Below are 12,123 nucleotides of genomic sequence, written 5' to 3'. Positions count from 1 at the left end.
CTGGTGTTGCCCAGGAAATGTCCCAGCTATGGAGGATCTGTTTTCAGAACAGACCCCAGTCAAGAAGGGATTTTCCTCCAAAGCACCTTAAAATTAGACACTGAGAAAACCCAGATGCGATGTAGAAGAATGCTTATTCCCCAGTGAAATCCCAGGCACAGAGACACTGTCCACATGGAGGAGGCTTGGGAAAGGCTCAAAGAGCTGCAGCCTTGCCTGCACTCCTAGGTCAGACAAGAGAAATCTTACAATTTAGGGTAGGGTTTGTCAAAAAGGTTAAAAAATGGCTTTACTTTGTACCCAAGATTTTGAAGGAAGCAGCAGACATCTTATGACACAACGGATTTTGAATTATGGCAACAACTGGGGGCATGTAGCAGAAGAGGTGGCTGGAGCCAGCAAGGCCATTTAATCACAATAGATAAAGCACAGTCATCAATTTCTTAGCAAGGAAGAAACAGACACTTGTATAAAAACACATTCCGCTTCCTTTATAGTTACTTTTACATGTTCTAAATTGTAAGAGGTCTTATTACAGAGTATGGGTATAGTCATTCTCAACAAATGCTTTTGATGTTTCCATAAAAATCTAAGTTAAATATGCCTGTCTGCATGGATCCTGACTGGTTATTAAAGTCAAGATTCTGGTAAGGAGTGGCAAGGACTTTTATTTTTTTGATGAGCATGCTAAATAGGCTATGCTTACTTATGCTTTTACAGCTCCTATGCTCTATGATCTTTCCAAGCTGTACAATCTCATGGTGGTTTTGAATCTCTTGCATATCTCAGCTGGGAGATGTGATTCTCTCCATGCACTCCTTTCTAAGTCAGCATATAAAATCCCCATACTTGTGTCAGTGATGTGCTGCAGTTGATTTGTACTGGCTCATAAAAGATGATTATTAAGATTTTAGGAATTCTGTGAGCCAGTTTTTAGACACAGCTGTTATTACATAAACTTACAGTTAAATAAATCATATTTAAAACAAAGGTAAGAAATACTTTCTAATTATTTTGTTACACTTTACTATTTTTTATGCCTTTGAGGCTACTTACATGTACTGTTCCTGTATAGTGGAAATAAAATATAATGGTGTATTTGATACACCATTTGTATTTGAGATACTGAGAATCTCTTCCCAGTTCTCCTTTCAGTGACATGTCTGCTGTGTGAAAGTGGCCTTGGTGAGGGGTATTTACCCCAAGGGAATTAGCAAACTACTATAAATGAGGGCTTGATTGTTTGTTGATTGCCTAGAAGGTAAAAAATGAAGGTGGAAGTGTTTATGATATAGATTAATCCTAAAATTATGCAGTATCCATAGCCATTCCATTGTAAATAACACAAATAAATGAAGAAATATTCTTCCAGTATTCAAAAACTATTTTCTGATTCAGCAAAATGACTCATGTCATCTACAAAAGAGTGACATTCCAACCTATGTCTTGATTGTTTCTCTGTTGTCTTGTTGGTTAACATAAATGCAAATATCAGTCAACATTCATGTCCAAACTACACTCATTCATCAGTTGTTACCAAAGGTTACCAAGAGATACATGGGTTCAGCAAAAAAACAATAAAAGCATTTTATAAGAATCAGTGGCTGTATGGAGCTTAAAATAAAGGGCACAGTTATATTTATTATTATTTATAAATTGTGTGGTACACATCTTATATATAAAATTTATAATAAGCTTATATATAGAACAAGTACATTCTTTTCCAGAGAGACAGTTGTCAAACACTTATCAGCATACCACTACATGTGCCTCTCTCTCATCTAGGAAAAGTGAGTGATTCGTTCATTTTTTATTTTTTTGTTAGTTTTGTTTTTACTCTTAGAGAGGACAGTTATCTCTCTTTATTGAGAAATGTCCAATTTCATATCTCTACCTTTTGGCCCTTTGTTGTTTTCTACAGTGTCACAAAGAGCTTGGCTTAAGGGCTATTATAAGGAAAGAGAAGGCAATAATTACCTTTCTATTTTCTTTACAATTAAAATTTTATTACAGTTTAAGGATGAATATGTACACACCACATTATCCGTGCTATTCAAACGTATTCCAGAAAGTATTAGTGTGGCTTTGAAATTATTTTTATGAGTTTGAAAAGGATTTAAGTTTGCAGTGTTTGAAAGAAAATAACAGCTTATTTATTACTTTTTAAGAAAATGGTATGTGCAGTGGTTAAAGGCATGGACCTGAGAATCAGAATACATGCATTTTAAACCCAAATTTGCAAACTGCCAACTCTGCTATCTGTTTAGATAGCCTCTCTGTACTTTAGTTTCCCCACCTGTTCAATAAACATTAGAACAGAATCTACTGCATAGGGTTGTTGTGATAATTAGATGAACTGATATGTGTAAAGCACTTCACAGTGCCTGGCACACAGTAGAAGGTTTGCCATTTTCATTACCACTACTATTACTACAATTGTGGCTGCAACACAAAGTAGTCAATTCATTGACTTACAGATACTAAAGTAAACTGTACAAAGAGTACCTGATCTTAGATTCACTCTGGTGCAGAAAAATTGACTTACCAATGATCACACAACTTTTAGTGTTAGAATCCAAAGCAGGTGCCACATCTCCTGATAATCTGTTCTCTTGTTAAGCTAAATGGTTTCTTTATGAGCTATACTTGAGGATTTATCTTAACTAGTTAACTAGTCAAATTTTTTTTTTTTTTTTTTTGCAGTACGCGGGCCTCTCACTGTTGTGGCCTCTCCCGTTGTGGAGCACAGGCTCCGGACGCGCAGGCTCAGCAGCCATGGCTCACGGGCCCAGCCGCTCTGCGGCATGTGGGATCTTCCCGGACCGGGGCACGAACCCGTGTCCCCTGCATTGGCAGGCGGACTCTCAACCACTGCGCCACCAGGGAAGCCCTAACTAGTCAATTTTGAAGAGCTATATGGTTCTTTATGAAAAAGAATGCTTTTTATCTAAGTGTATTAGGATGCTTTACAGCTGCACTGTCTAATATGGTAGCCACATGTGATCACTAAGCATTTGATTTGTGACTAGGGTGTTTGAGAAGTGCTGTAAGTATAAAGCACACACTGGATTTTGAAGACTTCATATGAAAATAAAATGTAAAATGATCATTAATAATTTTTACACGGGTTAAAAGTTTAAATTACAATATTTTGAATACATTGGGAAAAATAAAGTATATTATTAAAAATAATTTCACCTGTTTCGTTTTACTTAATGTGGCTTCTAGAAAACTTAAAATTATATATATGTCTCTCAAGTGTGGCTTGTATTAGATTTATATTGGACAGTCCTATATAAGATTAATCTTCACGTCTAAACTTGAAAGCTGAAAATATTGCTTTGTTTAATAAACCAGGAAGTGTTCTCTACCTTAGTTCAGCACATTATTATCCACCCAGTCATCCAAGCCAGAAATCTAAGGAGTATTGTTGATTCTTCCCTCTTCCTCTACCCCATACATAGTAATGGTTGAATCATTCTCAAATCTATGCCAATGTCACCATTCCTTCTACCAGTGCAGTCCTCACTATTCCTTATATGGACATTGCAACAGTCTTCACACCACTCTCCCTGACCGCCAGTCTTGGCTCCCCAAAGCCCACCTCCTACATTGTCAGATCACGCCACTCTCCTGAGCATGGTCCTTCTATTGGTCCCTATTATCGTGTTCACTAATGGCACATCCACCACCACCATCACCCCCTGCCCTCTGCCCCATGGCCTGGACACTGCTTACCTGTCTCATCTCCTTTTACATGCTATATTAGCATTGATATGAAGAAATTCTTAAGTATGTACATTTTGTTAGGTATTGGGTTGTGGTGGGTGTGTGGGGAGTGGAGGAGAAGGGAGAGGAAGATCTGGGCAATGGTATGAAATGATCACTTATATTTATAAACATTAATTTTTTGAATGAAATATAAAACACAGATTCAACATCTAACTGGATGTCCTGGCCAATGCATTGAAACAAGAGGGGAAAGCAATCTATACGGTTTTATCAGACACATCTTAATGATAATTCCTCCCATTTCCTCAGGACTATGACCTCCTTAAATGAAATCATGTATGAAAAGAGTTTAATATAGTGACTGGGACATAGTATTCATAAGCACCTTCTATCCCTTTGCTCAAATCTCACCTCTGCCAAGCATACCTCCCCCCGAATCATCATTAAGTCGTTAGGTAAAAACCCAGGAGGTGAAATACAAGCTTCCAAAAATATAGATAGTTTAAGCAAGGATCACTTTACAGGTCACAAAACCACTAATTACTGAGGAACTTAAACGTATGTTATTGCATAGAACAACCTTATTTGTTAAGGATAGTGAAGAGAGAAAAAAAAGAGCCCAGCAAGCAAAGTGAGAAATAATTGGGAAAAAAGGGAAAACATGTTTCATGCCTGCTTCTTTACTGAAAAATTAAACAAACAAGAAAAAAGAAATAATGTGAAGGACCAAGTTATTTATCTCTATATTTCAAAAAGCATAAACCATAATGTATGGAGCTACCTTAGAGAATTTCAGTTAGCATTAACCTGAAACTTCCATCTTGTTGATAGGTGATTTGCTTCAGGCTAACATTCTCAATAAGTATCCTGCTCAATCACTATCTTCGTTCTGTCTAGTGAATTCTAAAAATTAAAAATTATATAAATGACTTAAACACTTATGTAAACCAATAATTATGGAAACATCATTGGCTCCATGATGAAAGTTACCATCTTTAATAATTCTTAAGACTTTTTTCTTTGGAGATGTAGAGTCACTTTTTTTAAGATTATAAGAATTTTTTTATAGTCATTACTCTTGTGACTTAAAAATATTTGTATTCAGGGCTTCACTGGTGGCGCAGTGGTTGGGAGTCCGCCTGCCAATGCAGGGGACACGGGTTCGTGCCCCGGTCCGGGAGGATCCCGCGTGCTGCGGAGCGGCTGGGCCCATGGGCCACGGCCGCTGGGCCTGCGCATCCGGAGCCTGTGCTCTGCAATGGGAGAGGCCGCAACAGTGTGAGGCCCGCGTACCGCAAAAATATATATATATATATATTTGTATTCAGACTGTTGGATTATTTGAAATACATAATTAATATTTATTTGTACTGTTACCAAAATGAAGATGTATCCACACAATTGAACTTCTCTATTATTTATTATTTAGCACTTGGTCAAAAACAAACATTCTGATAGGTTCTGTTATGAAGCTGCCTTTATTTGTATAGAATCTGCAAGTCTGAAGAATATTTAGAATCTGTCTAATCCACCTTCAGACCCAATTTAGGAATCCCAATCATCAAGAGGTTTTCCCTTTTGCTCTCAGATCTAATTCATCAGACTTTTTTTTTTTTGGCGGTACACGGGCCTCTCCCATTGTGGAGAGGCATGTGGGATCTTCCCAGACCGGGGCATGAACCCACAACCCCTGCCATTGGCAGGCGGACTCTCAACCACCGCGCCACCAGGGAAGCCTCATCAGACTTTTATATAATGCTTGAGAAGCCTTTAAGCTTTCTGTAAGTTCAACTATCAAAATGACAAGGCTGACTAATTACCACACTAAGAGGCTGATTTCCAATGTCAAAATTCCCCACTTTCAGAGAATTCCAGCACAGGGTGGTGCTTGCTTGTAACTGGATTAACATTACCCAAGTTTCTGGAAGACTTAGCTTTTCCTGCTCCCACTTGGGCAAGGCAAAATGAGATCAGCATACTTTTCTGATTTTTACAATTCATGTTTTTCAATATAAAAGGTCAAAAGGATTCTGATCTAAAATTTACAAACTATTTTTGTAAAATTACATAGTGGTGATTGCCACACTAGAAGTCTTAGCTCTTTGAGGATGCTAAAATAAAGAGACTGTGTTGCTTTGAATTTTTTCCTATACTTCCTAAACTCTTCTGTGTTTCTAACATCCCATCTCCCCATTTGCTCTCCAATCCCAATCTTAATTCAGGGAAAGGCAAACCATGGCACATGGGCCAAATCCAGATCGCCACCTGTTTTTGTAGATAAAATTCTTTGGAACACAGCCATGCTCATTTGTTTCCATATTGTCTATGGCTGCTCTCTTGCTAAAACAGGAGAACTGAGTAATTGTGACACAGATCATATGGTCTCGGCAAGCCTAAAATATTACAATCTGGCCCTTTAAGAAAACATTTCTTGACCTTTGTTCCGGCAGGATCACTGAGTCCTCTCATACCTTTTTCCTCACAATACATATGTGGATGAACAAGTCAAGGGAACTATTCCACTTTTTCATAAACATGCCAAGTACTTTCATGTCATGCAAATGTTCTGTTTTCTAGGAATACCTTCCTTCTTCACCTTAATTTTGTTGTGTTCCTGCTTATCCTTAAAAACCCCATCTCTGGTGTCACTTCACTTGCAATTCTTTTCTTGACTATCCCATGAAATAAACTATTTTGTATCATCTTATTCTGTAAATGCATTTGTCAGAACTTATCTTTTAAGAATACTTTTGTGTCCACAAGTAAATCAATAAATTCATTTGGAGAGAACCGATTTCTTTACCATATTATCTTACCATACACATTCATAGTATCCATTTATTCAATTCTTCTTAAGAGTTGTTTTGATTCTTCTTCTAGTAATAGCACTTTGATGCAGAGAGAGTCTCTCATTAAACTTTGCATTTAATTGCCCCCAAATCCCCAATGCAAGACATCCCACCACTTCCCAGCTGGCCCAAAGCACAGTGCCTGGCTTACAGTGTAAGATAAATTCTAAAAGGATCAGAGATCAAATGTAAAAAATGAAATCACACAAGTACTTAAAAAATTGGGTGAATTCCTTTATAATTTGGTAGTGATAAAACACTCCATAACTATAACTCAAAATTTAGAAGGAATAAGAGAAAACATTGGTAAACGTGATTACATAAAATCTTAAAATTAAAGATTTTATAGATAGGAAAGGTACCATAAGTAAACCAAAATGAAAAACTGAGAAAGAAATATTTGTAATTTCTATCACAGGAAAAGGGGTATTATGAATATAAAAAGATTTTCTAAACATAGAGAAGAAATAATCCAACGCCCTATTGAAAAATGAGCTAAAGATATTAACAAATTACAAAAAATGCAAATAATTCTCATATAAAAAATGCTCAACCTCACTCATAATACAAAATGCAAATTAAGCTATAGTCAGATATTTCTCACCTAATAAATTGACAACAATACAAAATCTGAAATACGTTCATAAAACCTTGGGGAAAAGGGATTCGGATATTGCTGGTAGGAACTGAAAATGGTACAACCCTTATGGAGGAGAATTTGGCAATTCCCAGCAACACTACACAGCATTTATTTTCTAACTCACCAGTTTCATGTATAAAGATCTAACCAAAGTAACACTGGCAAAAGTACTGAAAGACATATGTAGACGTCTATTCTTTATGCCACTGTTTGTAATAGAAAAGACAGGAGCAACCTGAATGTTCATCAATAGCAGACTGATTGAGACCACAATGGAGAACTACACAGTTTTGATAAGGAAGGAGGGATACCTGTATATACTACTATGGAGAGATTTCCATGATATACTGTTAACTGAAAACAGCAAAGTAGAGAAAAGTACATATGGCATGTGTGTATAGCATTCTTTAAGAAATGTGGACAGGGTATGAATATATACATTTGCGTATACTTTTTTTTAAAAGGCAGATGGCCATTTTAAGTGAAGACAGAGTAAGGGAGACCAAATTTAATCTCATATCTAGAAAACTGAGCAAATATGTCAATATGAAGTGATACTTTTCAGACACTGGAGAACTGGCAGCTCAGGAGTTTTATCCCTAAGAGAAAGGAAACAAGGCAAACACTGGAGGCAGTTTCCAGGTCACAGTTCAGGGAAAGGGAATCCAAACATAGCCTGGTGATTTTGATGAATTGAAGAAATAGAGATTGGAGTTTAGAGAGGCAAAGGCAGCTAGAATTTGTGAGCCAGAATACCAGAGAAGTAGCTTCATAGAGAAGCAGCCCAAAGACTTTCAGAGGGGTTCACCCCTATCCTTGGCTGAGTATTGATATGCAAATACATAAGAAGAATTTACCCAAAGTGCCCCCGCAAAAAAAAAAAAATTACTGGAAAGGAACAAGGAAATGTCCCTAGCAGTTCACAGAGGACCAGGAAAAGTTCATGTTTACACTAGCCAAACTGGAAAACCTTATAGCATGTTGAGAATCAGGTAGAATCTACAGAGGGTATTGCTTTATTAGAGGGACAAAATTAGTCCTAAACTAAGGGTTGTTTACACCTACCCTAAAAAAAACCCGTAAAAGTAAATACGAGGGCTTCCCTGGTGGCACAGTGGTTGAGAGTCCACCTGCCGATGCAGGGGACATGGGTTCGTGCCCTGGTCCGTGAAGATCTCACATGCCGCAGAGCACCTAGGCCCGTGAGCCATGGCCGCTGAGCCTGCGCATCCAGAGCCTGTGTTCCGCAACAGGAGAGGCCACAACAGTGAGAGGCCCGCATACCACAAAAAAAAAAAAGTAAATACGAAAGAGGACTAATTGGTTCTAAGTAAATTAGCTAAACATCAGAGCAAAATATAAACATCTTGAAAGGAATATAACAAAATCCAACAACCAACAGCATAAAATACACAATTTCTAGCATATAATCAATAATTATGAAACACAAAAAAGCAGCAGCAAAATACGAAAAATAACCAGGATAAAAATAAATCAATGCAAACAGAGCCAGAGACAACAGAGATAATGGAATCAGTAGATGAATCCATTAAAACAACCATTATAAATATACTCCCGATGTTCAAGAAGATAGTGGATAACATGACAATAAAGAAGAGAAATTTGAAGATATAAAAAGGACCCAAATAAAACTTCTGAAGATGAAAATTACAAAGGCTGAAATTAAAAACACATTGAATGAGAATAAAAGCAGATTAGACACTGCAGAAGAAAAGACCAGTGATTAATTATAGGATTCATCCAAAATGAAACTCAGAAAAAATACTGAAAATTAAGACAGCATCAGTGACCTTGGGAGTAATATTACGTGCAACTGGTGTTCAAGAAAAGGGGCCTGGAGGAAAGAAAAAAATATTCCACATTTACTGAAAACTATGAATCTATAGATCCAATATGTTCAAGGAAACTGAAAGGCAAAAGAAACACAAAGAAAGCCACATCCACACCCATCTTAATCAAGCTTCTTAAAACCAGTAATAAGGAGAAAAATCTCAAAATCAGTCAGAGAAAAAGGGCACATTACATAATGAGGAACAAGTATAGTAATAATGATATACTTTTCATGAGACACTATTCAAGCAATGAGACCGTAGTTAGACATCTGTACAGTATTTAAAGAAAAAAGAAAACTTGTCAATCTAGATTTCTTTACCAAAATATCTATTAAAATGGAAGGATAACAAGTTCTTTTCCAGAAAAATAAAAGTTTAAAATATTTATCTCTAATAGACCTATACCATGAAATGTTAATAAATTTTCTCAGGCAGAAGAAAAAAATGACAACAGATAAAAAAATTAAATCAACAACAACAAAATGAAGAGTACCAAAATATGCAGGAAGTCATAAAATGTATTTTTCTCATTTTTAAACTCTTTAATAAATAACTGACTCTTTAAAGCAAAAAAATAATAACAACGTATTGAAAGATGAAATAGTATAATTCTTCTATTTCAGTAGTTATAATACTGCTTGAAGATAGACTATAAGTTAAAAATGATTTATTGTGAACCTCAGTAAAATCTCTAAAACTAAAAGTAAAAGAGGCATGGTTAATAAATCAATAACAGAAACAAATTGAAATCATTAAGAAAAAGAAAACTTAGTTAATACAAAGGAAGGCAAGAAAGGAGAAAAAAATAACACAGAGCAGAAGAGACAAATAGTGATTAAGTAGTATGATAGTAGACTTAACCCTATCCATACAGATAATTACATTAAATGTAAATGAACTAAACAGACAATTAAAAGGTAGAGATTATCAGATTGGCAAACATATGTTGCCACATTTTAAATATAAAGACACAGATAGTTTAAAGCTTACAAGATGGAAAAAGCATAATGTTCAAGCACAAATCAAAAGAAAACTAGAGTGGCTGTCAGACAGAGTATGCTGTAGGGCAAGGAATATTTCCTAGGAATAAAAAGAAATAGTTCACAACGATATAAAGATGAATTCATCAACAGCACATAATTTTAAATGTGTATGCACCCAATAACAGAGTTTCAAAATACACAAAGCCAAACTTAAAGAATTGAAAGGAGAAATAGACAAGTCCACAATTATAGTTGGGGAATGAAACACTTTTCTCTCAGTAACTGATAGAACAAGAATACAGAAATCAATAAGGAGGGAAAACACTTTAATAACACTGTCAACCAACCTGACATTTGTAGAATACTGCCCTCAACAACAGGAGGAAACACATTTTTCTGAAAGTGTACATGGAACAGTCACCAACACAAAACATATGCTGACCTATAAAACAAGTAACAATGTATTTGAAAGGACTAAACTCATACAAAACATGTCCTCTGACCACACTGAATTAAACTGACTCAGTAACAAAAAGATATCTGTCAAATCACTGGATGTTTATAAATTAAACACTTTTAAATAACCCAAAGGGCTAAGAAGAAATCACAAGGGAAAATGGAAAACATTTTTTTTTACCATTTCCATCTATTGAATTAGCAAGTAATATTACAAAATTTATAATACCGATATTATCAAAACTAGAGGAACTAGCATCCTCATATGCTACTAGTGGGAGTATAAATCGATAATACATTTCTGAAAACAAGTATGTGTATATTTACATATTCTTACATATGAATACAATAAACCAATATATTAAATATATCAAAAGCCTTAAAATTTACTGGAAAACATTTTAAACTGAATGAAATGAAAAACACAACATATCAAATTTGTGGTATACATATAAAGTTGTAACTATAGGGAAATTTAGAGCATTAAATGCTTATAATGAAAAGAAAAAAAAAATCTTGAATCCATGATCTAAACTTTCACCTCATAAAATTAGAAAAAGAAAATTAAATACAAAATAAGCAGAAGACAGAAAATAATAAAAGAGTAGAAATAAATAAAAATAAAAACCAGGGGAAAAATAGTGACAAATAAATGAAAACAAAAGCTGGTTCTTTTGGAAAAGGTCAACAAAGTTGACCTTGTAGCCAAATTCACCAGAATAAAAAAGAGCAAATAAAAATACCCATATAAGGAACAAATGAGGGAATGGAATACCATTACAGATCCTACAAGTATGGAAATGATAATAAAAGAATATCAGGAATGATTTCATGTAAATAAACTTGATAATTTATAACAAAATGGACACATTCCTTGTAAGATAAAAAACTATGAAAGCTCACTCAAGAAGCAGTAGATAACCTAATTAACCATATATCAATTAAAGATATTAAATTCATAGTTTAAAACTCCTTTACATAGAAAACCTCAGACCCAGATATTTTCATAAATAAGTTCTACCAAACATTTAAGGAAAAATACTGCTAACTCAAAACAAACTTATTCATAAAATGAAAGAAGAGGAAAAACTTCTCAGTATTTTTTTATGAGGTCTGCTTTCCCATAAAAGCAAAACCAGAAAAAGACATTACAAGACAATTATATACTGATTTCCCTCATGAACATAGAAATAAAAATCCTTAACAAATTAAATTCAGCAATTTATAAAAAGGATAACACATCCCTACTACATGAAGTTCATTCCAGGAATGTAAAGTTGGCTTAATATTTAAAAATAATTCAGTGTAGGGCTTCCCTGGTGGCACAGTGGTTGAGAGTCCGCCTGCCGGTGCAGGGGACATGGGTTTGTGCCCCGGTCCGGGAGGATCCCATATGCCACAGAGCGGCTGGGCCCGTGAGCCATGGCCACTGAGCCTGTGCATCCGGAGCCTGTGCTCCGCAACGGGAGAGGCCACAGCAGTGAGAGGCCCATGTACCGCAAAAAAAAAAAAAAAAAAAAAAAAATTCAGTGTAACTCAATGTACTGAAAAAGAAAAATCATATGATCGCCTCAGCAGACACATATAAAGTAGCTGACAATATTCAACTC

The sequence above is a fragment of the Phocoena phocoena genome, chromosome 13 (assembly GCF_963924675.1).
Source record: "Phocoena phocoena chromosome 13, mPhoPho1.1, whole genome shotgun sequence".
Taxonomy (NCBI): domain Eukaryota; kingdom Metazoa; phylum Chordata; class Mammalia; order Artiodactyla; family Phocoenidae; genus Phocoena; species Phocoena phocoena.
The sequence above is the reverse complement of the archived record's forward strand: the minus strand, read 5'-3'. Positions refer to the sequence as shown.